Source organism: Lichenostomus cassidix, chromosome 7 (genome assembly GCF_008360975.1).
Source record: "Lichenostomus cassidix isolate B80296 chromosome 7, HeHo_3.0, whole genome shotgun sequence".
NCBI classification, from domain to species: Eukaryota; Metazoa; Chordata; class Aves; order Passeriformes; family Meliphagidae; genus Lichenostomus; species Lichenostomus cassidix.
Window position 1 is genome coordinate 35,809,244 of NC_139488.1, and position 14,299 is coordinate 35,823,542.

The following is a 14,299-nucleotide window of genomic DNA, read 5'->3' on the forward strand; positions in this document are numbered from 1 at the left end:
TGTCCCCAGTCCCTCTGCAGCTCTCCTGGAGCTCCTTCAGGCCCTGGCAGGAGCTCTGAGCTCTCCCTGGTCATTCCCTTCTCCAGGGGAACATTCCCAGCTCTCCCAGCCCTGGAACATCTCCATGACCTCCTCTGGATTCTCTCCAGCATCTCCATGTTTCCCTTGCACTGAGGGCAAATCCAGCATCAAACCCACCCCAAGCAGCTCCTGCACACCTGGCAGGATGAGTGGAGTTCACCTCTTTATCTTTTTAAACCTGGCAAACTCCTGCAGTGCACTAACTGCCAGCCCCATCCAGTGCCCTGTGCCATCCCCCTGCTGTCTGTGAGGAATTCCTGACCCCTGGAATGCCAGCAATCCCCAAACCCCAGCATTTCTGAGTTTTCCTGCAGCCTGAGGCACTCAGAGCCCTGGCTCTGCTCTCTCCCTGCTCTCCTGTCATTCCCAACCTTTGGGTTGGGCTTATTCCGAGGGTTTGTGTTCCATCATTTTCCTCCTCAGCCTGGTTTTTTTTTTTTCCTGAATTGTCATTAAAAGCAAGGAGCCCAATTGCCTTTTGTGAAGGCCTGATGTTTTTCTGAGAACAATCAATTTTCTGTCTGGCTCTGTCTTCTTTCCATATGAAAGGCTTGGAGTTTTGTGAAATCCCAAGGTGGTTTCTCTAAAGCAAGGTAGAAACGAATTCTACCTTCTGAAATTTAAAAAAGGAGACCTACTTAATTTGATTTTTTTTTTTGCTTCCTACAGAAATTATTTAAAGGGTTTGGGTTTAGGGAAAAAAAAAAAAAGGCATTTTCATAATGTTGCTCTTCAATATCACAACTTCATTTCAGAGCCAAATTTTCAAAGTACAGTTTAAATTTAATAGATGTGATAAGTCCTTCTCTGCCTGAGCAGAAATTTTTGTACCACTTGTGCCAAGTTTTTTTGCACAGAGCAAGAAGTTTGTTTTCCATGATCCCCATTTCTCTTCCAGCTGCTCCTTCTGAAACTGAATTATGGGCTGACGTTCTGCATTTTTCCTTACACAGATATTGTAAATAAAACTCACCCACTACAAAGGCTTTTCATTTTGAAAAATTGGAGCAGCAGGCACCCTGAACAAAAGGAAATGTTCCCAACACTGCTTTTATTGTAACCAAATTCATCAAGCTCAGGGATCTAAGTTGTAATTTCGAAGTTAAATGTTTAAGTAATGTAAAACTTTCTGATCCTGCAGTGCCTCTCTCTTTAAAATTCACAGCAAAATGGTTACAGGTAATTTTTTTTTAATATCTGATTTTTCTCAGCAAAGCTAAAGATTAGCTTCCTACAGCCCCAGGAACTTGGGTATTTCCAGCAAATTTTGAGGTTCTTGGGATATCTCCAGAAAATGTTGAGGGTTTTGATTATTTCAGTCTGTGGTGTTAGAAAATGTTACATTTCTCCATCCTTAGGTTTTCCTGTAATATCACCAGAAGTTCCTGTGAAGTCAAAGGCACATCTTTTTTGCTGAAAGTGCTCCTGCTTTAAAAGAACAGATAAAAGCTCCTGACATTATTTATTAATTACAAATAATATTTAAAAGGAGAATGTATAGTGTAGTACTTAAGATAAACTGAATTATTCTTTTCTGTTGAAGCACCGAACCGAACTCAGATCTTTGATTTTTGTTTTAATGATTCCTTCTGAAAAACAAAAAAAAAAAGAAGCTCAAGGGTAGCAAATTTAAAACATAACTGTTAATGAAAACCTAAAAAAAAAAAAATTGGGTTTTTTACCTTAAGGTGGCCTGAAAGGTTGTGAAGGGAATTTTTTTTTCATTTTGCTCTTCAATTTTGTTTTCTTTTCCCCTTTCCTATCAACTCACATCCTTGGAGGGTCACTACCATGGTGAAAAATGTATTGAAATGGTTAAGGAAGGTATTATCATTTTTCAGATTCTCAACTGGCTTTTTCCTAGAAGGATCCCAGTCTGGGGAAATGCTTGAAAATTAAAACCAGAGATGCTTTTAAAATCAAACTCACACTGAGTTTCTGAAGAAAAGAGCCTCTCTTCCTCTCAAAACCCATGGTGATGCTCCAGAGCTGGAAACACAGAGTTATTTTCATTTTTTACCACAATCCTGAAAAATATTCATGAGAGGCAAAGATCCTCACCAAAGTTCCTGGTCAGTAATTCCCACATTGGCTTTGGCTGAGCCTCCCAGACTGAGCTGGGATCACTTCAAAGGATTCATCCCATTCCTGTGAGGTTTCAGCAAGGATTCATGGAATCATTTGGGTTGGAAAAGACCTTCAAGGTCATGGAGTTCAACCATAAACCCAACCAAGTCCACCCTCAGTTTATTGCTGCCATCCTGAGAGTGGAGAAAAACCAAAAAAAAGGAAAAGTAAACTGAAGTTTCCATTGGAAAACTCATCAAAAGTTAAAATATCTCCTTAATCCAGGAACTAAACCTGTGATCCCAGTGGGAATTTTCCATAGTGACAGCAATGTGTTTGAGGTGCTCATTGTTCAGATGTTAGAAAACAAAATGCTTTTGTTTTTATACCCCAGAAATGGGAGTTCACTGGGGAATCTCCTGTGTGATTTGGTCATTACTAGCTCAGGAGGAAGCAGCTCCAGGAGTGAATTCTTGTTTCATTCCTGGCCCAACGAGGGAACAGCCAATGGAGAAGGAAGCCTGGCCACAGGTGAAAGGAAAACCACTTTCACATATATTGTAGGCATTATAATGTATATCCAACCTCCCCTAGATAATTCTAACAGCATTTTTCTCACACTGCTAATTTTTATTTGCAAGTTTAATACCTTTTCCAATGCAGACACCTATGTTGCTTCAGACCTGTATCTTTTTTTATTATTATTTTTTTTATTATTTCCTCAAGTTTTCTCTTCATCTGCAGCACAGTTTCAGCAGTTGAGTGGCAGCAAGTGACATTTGCAGAGGACAGATCCTGTAGGCAAATGAGCAGGTGACAGGAGGCACAATGGCAGGCAGGAACAGTCTGACACGGGGGTGTTGCGACTGGAGGATCCTCTTTGTGTTCCCTGAGCTTCTCATGGAGCAGCTTGCAGTTGATATTGTGTTCTCAGAGTATAGAATTCAATCTATACCCACCACACACAGGGGGGTTTAAACAATTCCAAGTATCTGCCTTGTAATTCCATTTAAAGTGCAGAAAGCTGGTAAACTACCTCGGAGTGTTGGATCAAAATGATAGGGAAATGCTGAGATCAGTTAATAGTTATTAAATCACTTGGAAAACTGTTGTTGGGAGCTGGTGATGGGAGAGAGAGCACTTTAAACACCTTGCAGATCTATTCCTATTAGGAAACTGCAAAAATTCTGTTTTCCAGTGAAGCAAGTTAGCAAATCTCTGATTTAGGTGATGAGACTTGGGGAAAAAAAAAGCCACCTTGTCAATATTTGGCTGATTTTGCCATCTGTCAGGGATGTTATTAAGGCTGTGGGTAGCTCTGCTACCTTCATACCTGCAATCCTGTAAAAAACAGCTCTTTTATGATGTCTCCTTTTGGAGATTTTGGAGATTGTGAGGATTTAAAACGGAGGTTACAAAATTTGGGGGTTCCTACCAAATGTGGTTCCATAATTCAGTTTTTTCTGGTTCTTAGTACCTAAAAAACTTCTTCCTAATGCCTTTTCAGTGGCAATTATGCTCGTGAACTTATCCACACATAAAAGTGATTTTTCTGATTTGTCTTAAATTGCATTTCCTTGATGATGTAAGATCTAAACTACATTTCAAGCCTCTAAAAATAGAGCCACACAAGGGGACAAGTCCCTGCTTGGACACAGATGTTCCTACACGAGGGCCAGTGCCCTCAGATTATCATGATGGTCCCATCTAACCAAATTTAAAACATACAATTACACATTGCCCGTGAATAGGTTTGATTTGGGGCTGCAGGAATGTGGAGCTACAATCCCACTAAAAGCTGGTTTCTAATTCTGAAGGGAGCAGGCTGGCTGCAGCTGCAGGGACAGGGAGGAGGATGGGCTGCTGAGGCTGGAGCAGGAGGTGGGAATCACACACCTGGAAAAACACTCTGAGAGCCCATGGTGGATGCACAGAGTTATATTTGGGTTCTTTTGTGAAGAGGGGAGTGTGGCTGATCCATGATCAAATGCTCTCCAAGCAGGAATATTTGTAGGGAAAGCTGTCCTGGAATGAAGGTGGGAATTGGACTCTCACTGGGCTTGGATTGTGTGGTTGTGTTTGACATCTCTGGAGCTGCTCCTGGTGGCTTTGGATTTCCTGCCCCAGAAAGATCCTTTTTTTATCTAGGCATCTCAGGGAGAGTCAGGAAGAGCTCAGGGGTGACTTTCCAGTTCCTAAAGGGGCTCCAGGAGAGCTGCAGAGGGACTGGGGACAAGGGCTGGAGGGACAGGACACAGGGAATGGCTTCCCACTGCCAGAGGGCAGGGATGGATGGGAGATTGGGAATTAGGAATTCCTGGCTGGGCTGGAATTCCCAGAGAAGCTGTGGCTGCCCCTGGATCCCTGGAAGTGTCCCAGGCCAGGCTGGATGAGGCTTGGAGCAGCCTGGGATGATGGAATTGTCCCTGTCATGGCAGGGGTGGCACTGGATGAGCTTCCAAGCCAATTCCTTCTGGGATTGTGTGAATTTCAAAAGCCAAAAGACAGCCCAGTGGCTGTTCCCTGCCTTCCTGCAGCTCCCAGGCTATCACCTTTCTGCTTCCCTGGATCTCAGCTCCCTGATCTGGTTTCAGAGCCAGGCAGTGACACTGAGCTCACCATGGCACCTAGAAAACACTTGGCATATTAATTACCTGTCAAAGTCAGAAATTGAGGTTTTATATAAAATTACTACTCCTCTACTTCTCATCTTGATGATCTTAGAGATCTTTTCCAACTTCAAACATTCTGTGATCTGGAATTAAATATTTTCTGTGTTTTCTACATATTAAATCCTTCCTAACTGTGTTTTTGCTTCTTGTTCTTGCAGTCCATCTTTCTTCTCAGCTGCACACAAAGTACTTTAGTCTTTCCTTACACTACTTACAAAAGGGAAAAATTATGCCAATTGGGAAAAGTTTGTGCAAAGCATTTGTGTGGAAATGATCTCCCAAGCAGGCAGCTGAGGAGCACTGCCCTGTGTCCTCCTGCTGTGGCTCCCTGGCATAAAATTGATATCAAGTGTGCTCAGTTTGTAGCTGCACTCCTGATGTGCCTTTTTTATCCCTAAATTGCTGACAGAGACAACGTGGTAGATGTTAAACAGATATTTTTCAGAGGCTGAAGTATTTGTTCAGGTGAGGCTTGTGCTGTTCCAAATCCAGAGTTAAACACCAAATTGTGAGGGAGGAAAAATGGCATTTCTGAGTATTCAGAGCTGCACTGCAGGTGTGGACTGAGAGAATTCCAGCACTCTGTCCTCTCCCATCATGGAGGAATCCTGGAGGAAGAGCTAAACCCATAAGTGATTTTTGGGTTCAGGTCAGGGGGATTACATTTGTGGCTGGGAGGAAAGAAGGGTCTGAGTGCCTCCTCTGGGATCAATCCCTAAATCCAGAAAGAAGTGTGTAAGAAGCTGAAACCACTTTAGCCCCTCAGCCTGGGCAGGGAGCTTGAAAAATGGGATGAAGGGAAGGGAGGCAAGGAGAGGTTGCAGGGATTACAGACTCTTCTTCCCTTGTTGGAATAGCAGGGTTGTGCTCCTCAGAGTGAATTTTAGCTTCCATTCAAGTTCACAGAATATTTACAATAATGGGATCTATTCACTGAAAAGGGAGGGAAGAAATCTCAAACCACAACATACAAAAAAACCTACTGGACTGGCATGAGAGTAGAGGATTTGTTTAGGTGGAAATAGAAATTTATAAAATGTGAATCTAGGATTGAACTGCATGTTCTGGGAGTGAACTAAATGTGGTGATTTAGTGATGATGAAAAGGTGATTTTAAAGCAGACAGATTGAGGATTGTCCAGCTGGAATTGCTGAATCCTGAAGTCCTGACTGTGGGAATTGGCTGGAAAAGCATTTCAGTTCCATGCCCAAATCACAGAATCACCAACACTGCTCTGCAGTGACTGAAGTGTTTTCCATTCCTGCATTCTGGATATGCCTCTCATTCCAAATTCCTGACCCTTCTTCTGCTTCTCAAACCTTCAGGTAATTTTGCAGCAGGTTTTGCACGATGAGCTCCAGGACAGAGATCCCAGACCAGTTAAATTTCTTCTTCCCTGTCCTTGAACTCATCTAGAAACCCTGTCTGAATGCTGAAACCATCCCTGGTGTTCATTTCCTTGAATAAGAGGCATAAAATAAAGATTTTGGAGGAGTGTTGAACATGTTTCTCATGAGGTTTACTTGTGAAGATCTTCCAGAGAAAATAAACATGAATTCGTTTCTCAGTAGATTTTGCCATAACATCTTCAACTTGATGATTTGAGTGTAATAAATTACTAAATTCTTGGTTTGGCCAGCAAATGTGAGTACTGAAGCAACCTGTGCCACATCTGGATTTGTCCAAATGCATCTTGTCCTTGTCCACAGCAGCTCAAGGCCTGACAGCAAAACAAAACACAGAATATTTCTGCGAAGCTCAAAGCTCAGAACGCCAAGTTCTTGATGCTTTCAAGACTAGAAAGCAAAACAGTACAATAAAACCACAAACCTGATCTGTTCTTCTCAAGAAAATGCACTAAAATAGCTAAAAAGTCCAACGCCTTCAAGGCACTCTTTGAACATTAGAAGAAATCACATTTTATTTCCATTTTCACTGCCAGGCATGGTCTTGGGTTGGTTTTAAATGCAAATGTTGGTGATCTCCTGGGTCTGGATGCTTTTTCCCTTTGACATTTGTTGAGCACCTAAATAGGGTGGTTTAATTTCTTAGCAGCTTTCAGTAGGTTTCCCATATGGTACCTGTGGATGGATTTTGACAGGAGGACAGGGCTGAAGGTTGAAAGCTCTCTGGCAGCTTTTGGAATGCACCTGGAGCAGCAGCATCACTTGGTGTGAAAAAAAAATTACATTTTCAGCATTGTTGTTACACCAAAAGCTACCAGAAGTTCCTTTTTGTTCCTTTCCAGAGAACAAACCCAAAGCCTGGAGTTATGTTCTATCCCTGGCACTTCATTAAATCCACCAGGGATAGAGAGGAGAGGAGACACATTGTCCCTAGGAAGTCCTGTTAGGCTTTTCAGTGGTTTGACAGAGAAAAAGTCACTTTAGTGTTTAGTGGAAAGAGAAAATGAGCCTCACTCTTGGCTGCTGGAAGGCCAACAGTTAAAAATACAAGAAATCTTGTGCTGTTGCAAATCTTGCTCAGTTAAAGGGAACATGGCAGTTCTAAATCATCTGTCCCAGGAAATCAACACTGGTTGGAAATGTGTACAAACTGCAAACAACCCGTGCCAGAGCTCCTTGTGCCAGTGCCAGCTAAAAGCAAGCAAGAAAAAAGGGAAAAAAAAAAAATCAAATTGATGGGTTTCAAAGCTGATAATGGTGCTTGAGTGCTGTGGCTGTAAATCACTGAATGGCTTTTCCTTGGATACAACAGTCACTGCATGTAAATGTTCACATGGTGCCTTTGCAACGCAACAAAATACCTGCAATCCTCCATCCCAGTTCCCAAAAACCAGCCTGATGCAACATTTCACCATTTGCCTTAACCTGGGATGATCCCATGAATGTCAAACACCATCATGCTGAGGGGAATCAGAATTCATGCACAACACCATGTCAGAATGTGTGACCTTAGCTTCAGAGCAGCACAACGTGTTAAATTCTCTTGCTGTGCTTCCAAAAAGCTTCCTGGATTCTGTTTTTTCAGAGAATTTCTCTGGAATAGTGGGGAATTTTAAAAACTGTTTTCCGTTCTGTGCGAAGAACTTCTCGGTTTGGTTCAGCTTTTCCAAAATCCCATCTCTGGAGTCCCTGCCTGTGTCTGGAAGCATTTTGGGCAGAGAAGATCATTGCAGTGAAGGTGTGTTGGATGTGTTGCTCAGGATGACTCCACAGTTACCTCCTTGGCCCTTCCCAAGTCGTCTGCTGCTGCTGATCACACCAAAATTCCAAAGGAAAGGTTTAAAACAAACTTCTGTTCGTTTTTATGGGTTTATGTTGTCTGTGTGCAAAAATGACACCAGGAAAATACACTACAGAAATGGATTTTTATCCAAATTCTTGGCAGGATTTATCCAGAGGTGCAGGGATTGTACAGAAATTGTACAGAAATTAATGGAATCACAGGATGGTTTGGATTGAGAGGACTTTAAATCCCATCCCATCCCATGCTACTATCACTCCATTCCACTATCCCAAGTTTCTCCAAGTCCCATCCAACCTGGCCTTGAACACTTCCAGGGATGGGAAATCCATGGAATAACCTGTGCCAAAACCTCCCCACCCTCACAGCCAAGAATTCCTCCCTACATTTTTTGATTTTCAGCTCTGAAACCATTTTTTGCAGAGGCCCAGGCTGCCATTCAGTGTGTGGCTGCAACAAATTCAGGGCTTTTTGTGGGATTGGGGGTTTGGCCCAAGCCAATTAATTAGATTAATAAAGCAGAAGGGCTAGTTTGTGCTGTCACATGAATTTTGCCACAAACTGCCGTGGTTCCATCAAGCACTTCCACCCAAATTAGTTGGCTGTGCCCATTTACTGCATTTTCCTGTAAGTTTTAGGATAAATTCTTACCTGGAGTAAATTTCCACCTCTCTGTGGTGAAGCCCTGGTATGCAAAATGAACATCTACCTGCACGAGCAGATTCTGAATTCTGCTGCTTTAGCAGAGGACATGTTTATAGTTCAAAAAATAAATAATTCACAAGCCTGTATCTGGCTTGTGTTGACTCCTTGTAACCCTACTTAAGATTTACTAATTCAGTCCTTCCACTTAGTAGCAGTTAACTGTTACCTGCAAGGACTTGAGCTGAGGAAAGACTTTCAAATTGTTATTTGAAGCTGTTAATGCAGAATATCAAGTTTTTATATTATATAATATTTATATGATGAGGCTGTTCAGAACTTTGGATGATGCCACAGAGCAGGAAACTCAACTGATTGAAAATCTTACCACTGATGGTGTTAAAAAAGCCCCATAGATTGAACAGATCTCAGTTCATGGAAAATTCAAGATGTTCTTCCTGCTTTTCAGGCTGTCTTGGTATTAGGGAGAAATTATTGAATTATTGAGGAATAATTCTTGTCGCCCAAACGAAATGTTTCCATCTGTTCTCTGCAATGGAGCAGCAGCTAAAATAAGCATTTTCTAATGCTCTGGTGCCATTTCCAGAGTGGCTTTATTTTATCTTGATGTTCAAGACCATGTTTTGTTGACATTCTCTAAGCCTTTGGTTGCTCAAGTGAAGATCCTGTTCCTCACATTTGTTGATCACCTTTGTCCAAAGGGAGGGCAAAAGCAGGTTTTCACATTTGGGGTGATTTTAGGTCTCAGGTTTAGGTTTGGTTGTCGCATTTCCACATTCAAAAAAAAGCAGATTGAAATTTTCTCAATTTTCCCCGAGTTCTGATTGTCCCATCAATTCCAATCTGACTTAATTCAGGAGGAATTTCGAGTTTTTCTCCTTGAATGAATGTCTCAGATTCTCTTTTGGGAGATGAAATCTCTCATCTGAAAGCTCCCATTAACTCCTTCCTGCCAGACCTTTGAATTAAGGAAGTTTGCCAGCACAGGAGAGGAAACAAAAACTTCAGGGGTCAGACATTTCATCTTTTGTTATGCCTGAAGCCAGAAAGTGTGAAAAAACAGGCTGAGAATGAAGGAACTGGGACACTTTAATTGTGGTTTCTGTGAAGGAGGGAAAATTCAGTCATTAAATTGGCATTTTGCAATCCTCTGTTCTTAGAGCCATGCAAAATTGTGAGGCTGTAATGTTGTTACACTTCCATTTTAATTATAAAATTAATAGTATTTAATTCTTAAGGTAACTTGCAAGCAATTGCAAGTGTTCAACTTGTATATTAGAAGTTCCTTTGGTTTGCAAAGGTTTTATTTTGGTCATAGAGAAAACTTTATATAAAATTCTGTGACAAAAAAGGCAAATTTACGTTTAACCAAATGAAAATTGTGCTCAGATCCTTTTCCTCTGTGTGCTCTGCTGATGTGAAAATCCTTCAATTTCTACTTTTGTGTCATTAGAAATCTGGGTTTAGTTATTCCTGTTGCTGACTTGCTGTCAAACACCTTGACACCTTGAAATCCTTGTTTTTACTCTGCTTTTCCCCAGTGACATTTGGTACATTTGTCATTAATAATATTTAACATTTCTTTTTGGCCTTTGTGCTGTTGTGATACATATTTCTAAAAATCAGAGGAATATTTGAGTTTTTAGTACCATTTACGTAGAAAAACTTAAAACCAGACTTCATAAAATCCCTCAAAGCTTTCTGAAAGCTCATTTTGGTAGAATTTTGCTCTCTATTTCTGAATAAATAAGATGGATCTTTTTAAAATGATCAAACAGATTGCAATAGTAGGGCATTTTTATATAAATATAGACTCAGGAGTGATCCAATGTGAATTATATTAAAACTCAGTGGGAAACCATCTATTAACCTCAGCAAGAATAGAATCAGAAATCCAGCAGCTGAATTCTGCTGTAGGAGTTCTGTGCCCAGGGAATATTCCAACACCATCCTGATACTTTTATCAATGAATTGGACAATTAGTTGTACTAATTAGCAGCATCACTTTGAAAGAACTACTTGGAGGAAGTGGAGCAACAACGACAGAGGCAGCCTGGAGCAGGCAGGGATGGAAATGGGGTGAAATTCCTTCTCTGTGCAAATTCATTTTGGATTTTCTCAACTTTGCCAGTTTCAGGATGATTCTTCTGCCACCATTTGCATCCTGAATCCAGAGCAGAGTCTCCTCCCAGCATCTGCCCTGCAAGGGAGTTTAAAATAATCAAGATTTGCCAGTGATGGAGATTTGGTGCCAAGAATTTTTAAATAAGAAGGAGCACAGTTTGGAGAAGTTTACGTTGTTTTCTTTTGGGAGGTTTTCACTTTAAACAATGGCAGAATGTCATGTCTAAAAGAAGACACTTTATTATGTGATGATAAAGTGTCATGAGGCAGAAATATAAACTGTTGCTGCATGGAATTTCTTCTCTCCTAATGAGTTTGGGGCTTTGGGATAAGAATTCATCTGAAAGTCCAGGTGTCCTTTCCTTCTCCTTATGCTGTGGATATATTTATCCAAATATTATAGAGTTGGTAATGCTGTGGTTTTGGGGAAATGCAAAAAGTTCTGATCTGGGGCTCAGCACAAATATATTGATAGAAATAACGGAGTCAGAGCAGAGAAATGAAGATATTCTGGTGGATTGAGTGAACTGTTTCATATAGAAGGTTTGTTCTAGCAGTGTGAGGAGCAGCTGGAGGGGCAGCAGGAAAAGGGGACAGTGAGGTGGCAGACAATTGTGACAATTGTGACAATTGTTTTTCTCTCCTGTTTGGGTTATTTTACCCAATGTCTTCACTTTTTTGGGGATATTTCTATTTTGTGTGATCAGGCTCAGGTAGAGACACTACAGAGAGACTCTGAGCATTCCAGGCCAGTGGAAGATGTTCCTGCCCACGGAAGGAAATGGGACTGGATGGGCTTGAAAGTCCCTTCAGCCAAACATTCTGGGGTTCTGAGATTGAAAAAATCAATTCTTTGTCAGTTGGTGCTAATAACTCCTAAATTTTTTGCTAACTCGTTCTTGTGTACCTTTAGCAACTTTGGTTTGGGAGCAATAGGAGAAAAGACAAATGGGCATTATACAGACCTCAAATTCTGTGTTTATCAGCTCAGCTCTCATCAGTTTCTCAGTTATCTCTATATTAAATTAAAGACCAGCGAAGGAGAAAAGTTGATTACATTTCCATTGTGAGGCAGAAAATAGCAATATTTGTACACCAGGTATGCAGAGAGGTTGAGGGAAACAAATCAAGTTTTCCAAGTGCTGCATTACAGATGAATGAAAACAATTCTTAAATTATTCATCAATTTTTAATTCTAAGATGTTTTGACAAAACTGAAATAAATTGGAATGGGTGATTGGGGGAGAGACTTTTATTCTCCAGACTTTTTGGGTCTAAATCTTGAGTATGAACTTGAATAAAATGTGGAGAATGTTCAAAGCAGGCAGAGGCTTTCCATGGAAATATCAGCTTGAGATAGGAGGAAATATCAGGATTGAGATATTGACTAAACTGCTGTCTGATTTTTTAACTCGTGCAAATTAAAACTCCTTTTTTTTTTTTCTTCCTCCTGTAACAGGAGACACAAAAAATAGATAAAGTCCCTTCTTATGTGCTCAAAACAACAGCCACTCGAATGACAGCATTGCCAAACCTTTGAAAAATGTTACTTTTATCTATATATCACATATGTTAAGTAAATATGTTAGCATGTTACTCTTATATATATATATATATATCACACACATAAAGGAAATTTATCTGAATTTTATATTTGTAACAACATATCACGTATTTTAAAGAAATGTGATAGTTTGTTAGCCTTACAGCTGATTTTTGAATCCACTTCTCAGCAAGACCTGCCTGTTTTCATGGCATTTCTTTGAGCTCTCCTGTGTTTCACATGCTCCCTGGTGTTGTTAGGCAGTTACAGTTCATTTCTGAAGTTCTGTTCCTCTGGCCAACTTGTTGTCATACAAAAAAGCCCAGGAAAAAGCCATATGTTCCTGCAAAGGTACCTTTGGAAGGTGGGATAGCTGCTGCTGCTTTTTTCCTCTGCCATCTGTTCTGCTTTAACTTGGTTTTCTCCAGATTCCTTGTCTAGCAAATATTCGGATTATGGATGGGAATTCTAATCAGTGAGGAGGGGAGGTGATTGTTCCCAACAGCTTTAGGGTGGCTTTAGTCAGGTTTTTGAGACACTCCCCTTGCTCTTTGCCATTACAACAGTTCAAATTTAGAATTAGGAAGCTGCAAACAGCTAAACATTGCTTTTATTTAAAATATTAATTTACTGAGATGCTCCCCTGAACCGCGAGAAGATATTTCCAGTGCTGCAAGGCTCAGAAATCAAATGAGCAAACCTCCTGGATTTCTCCAAGTGGCTGCTGCTCTCCCCACTTGGAATTCCTCCTTCCTGCCCCTGTGCCACTCCTTCCTGCTCCAGCCCCAGCATTCCTGCAGCCCCAGGGATTAGGGAAGGATCTGGGTTAAGACTAATCCAGTAGAAAATACCCAAATCGGCTCCCTTGGCTGAGCTGAGCCAGCAGCGGCACAGGGAGCAGCCTTGGAGCACAGGGATGAGTTGTGCACCTCAGGAATTCCCTGCTCAGGGATTCCCTCCAACTCCAGGAGAATGGAGGAGTAAGGAAAAAATCTGGTGTAATTCGAGTTTTCAGGTTTTCTGCTGAGGATTGAGTCTGAATTGGGGAAACCTGAAAATCCTGCGAGCTCTGTGGTTACTCCCAGCATAACCATGCACAAAAAATGTGTATTTTCACCCACTTTTCATGCTGGTTATAAGAATAAAATTAAATTCCAGGCTTTGCTTAGGCTGAGGTTGCGATTCGCCATCACTTGTTCAAGTCACCGAGTTCTCTTTGGTTTAAGGGGAAAATCTTCAAGGCATTTGGGGAAAAAAATAAAGTCTCCAAGTCTATAACCTACTTTTCAATGGTTCTAAGCTACTTTGGGGGGTTTTATATTAATTTCTATAGAAGTCCATGGGTGTGAGTGTGTATAAAAAGAGATGTGTGTATAAATAAGCAAAACTGGGCGTCTTTTTGCTATTTTAGTTCTCTGGAGTTTTGCGGTGGATCCTCTCAAGAATATCTCAATTTCAAGTCCTTTTCTCCCTTCTCCAGCTGTGTGGGCTCTTGTTTTTACAGCCTGAAATCCTCAGCAAGTGTAAAACCATGGAGGATACAGCCAGACCTGGACCCTGCTGTGGACTGTAGGGAATTCTCCCAATTCTGTGTTTATGAGCAGTGAAGACAGAGATCCTTCCAGAGGGAAATCAGGAATAATTTGCCTTTCTGCAAATCCCCTTTCAGTCCAACCTGTGTTTTATTGCAGGAAGAAGAGACTTCATCGCAACAAAAGGGGCAAAAAACCACAAACACTTGAAGAAACAGCACTTCTTTAATTCTTCCCAAAAGCTCTGACATCCACCAAACCCTGGGGGATCCACACCCACCAGTCTTCCTGATTTCAGGTAGGTGAATTCTCAATTTTTTTCTCTTTCTGATAGCTCAGGGAAGCTGAGGATTCCCATTCTCTGGAAGTGTCCAGGTTGGAGCAGCCTGGGATACTGGGAGAGGTGGGAA

The 14,299-nt window shown here is 41.2% G+C and overlaps 1 protein-coding gene across 3 annotated transcripts in view; it reads left to right on the forward strand.

Moving 5' to 3' along the window:
* The window catches only part of MBD5 (methyl-CpG binding domain protein 5), a 103,598-nt gene that overhangs the window by 44,140 nt on the left and 45,159 nt on the right, over positions 1-14,299 (forward strand). For all 3 annotated transcript variants that reach the window (XM_085067163.1, XM_085067162.1, XM_085067164.1), the window contains exon 3: positions 14,049-14,187. The gene's annotated coding sequence lies outside the window, so the exon portion shown is untranslated. The remainder of the gene's footprint in view (positions 1-14,048; positions 14,188-14,299) is intronic.